The sequence below is a fragment of the Hyaena hyaena genome, unplaced genomic scaffold (genome assembly GCF_003009895.1).
Source record: "Hyaena hyaena isolate Hyena2069 unplaced genomic scaffold, ASM300989v1 scaffold_1518, whole genome shotgun sequence".
Lineage (NCBI taxonomy): Eukaryota > Metazoa > Chordata > Mammalia > Carnivora > Hyaenidae > Hyaena > Hyaena hyaena.
Window position 1 is genome coordinate 5,177 of NW_024082151.1, and position 1,294 is coordinate 6,470.

Consider the following 1,294-nt stretch of genomic DNA (forward strand, 5'->3'; position numbering starts at 1 on the left):
TTATTACTCCTGAATTCTAGTCCTTTGCCAAATACAGGCTTCCTTTTTTTAAAAAAATATTTTTTTCACTGTTTGTGTTGTATCCATTTATTTTCTGAGTGAGTAAACATTTGTAATTTGACAAAAGCCTAACTTTTTTCATTATTCTATGCATATATGTACATTGTATTAATTTCTATTTAATCTATTTTTAATAGTTGCTTATCTTGTGGTTAGTTTTGAAACTACCTAATCCCTTTGAAGAACAGTCAAACATGAGATCAGGTGGTGGAAGTAGATATCTCCTATGATAGTGAGAAGCCACTTATTTTTTTTTCTTTTTTTTTTCCAAAAGGGAAGTTCAGATACCAGTTACTTTGCAAGAATAGAGTGGTCAACAAAACAAGATCTCTGCCCTCATCGAGTACTGGGAGGGGGCACATATAGCAAGGAAGGCAGTGAATGAGTGCTGAGGAATGCTATTTTAGAGAAAATGGTCAGGAAATAGTTCTCCAATGAATTAAGAAAGACTATAATAATAACCAAAATGCTATAACACACTGTGGTGTCTTTTCTATGAGCCAGACAGGAGTCTTGCCTCACATGATTTACTGATTCATTCTTTACATGACTTTACAAAATACTCATCAACTCACCATCTTTAGAAGTGAGCAATTCTGTCATCCTCTTTATTAAGAGAAAATGAAGAAAGGAGATGTAGAAGAAGTAGGAGGAGGAGGAAGAGGAGAGGGTGAAGAGAAGAGGGGGAAGAGGAGGAGGGGAAGCAAGCATGAAGGTGAAATAAACCATATCTTGGTCTATCTGAGTCTAAGGCCAACATATATATATATAATTAGAAATTAGTTTCTTCTAATAATTAGAAATTAATACAATGTACATATATGCATAGACATATACACATACACATATTACATGTGTATGTGTGTGCTGGTTAGTTTTTTTTTTTTAATGTTTTATTTATTTCTAGGAGAGAGAGAGAGACAGCGTGAGCAGGGGAGGGTCAGAGAGAGAGGGAGTCACAGACTGAAACAGGCTCCAGGCTCTGAGCTGGCAGTCAGCACAGAGCCGACGCGGGGCTGGAACCCACGAACCGCGAGATCATGACCTAAGTGAAAGTCGGACGCTTAACCAACTAAGCCACCCAAGCGCCCCAAGATACAGATAGTTTTAAAGGAATTGGTTGCTACCTCCTTATTTTTCATATGTGTTTTCCAAAAATTGACCTACAGAAGGTTGGAGTGTCATGCCAGTTTTTTTCANTGAGCAGGGGAGGGTCAGAGAGAGAGGGAGTCAC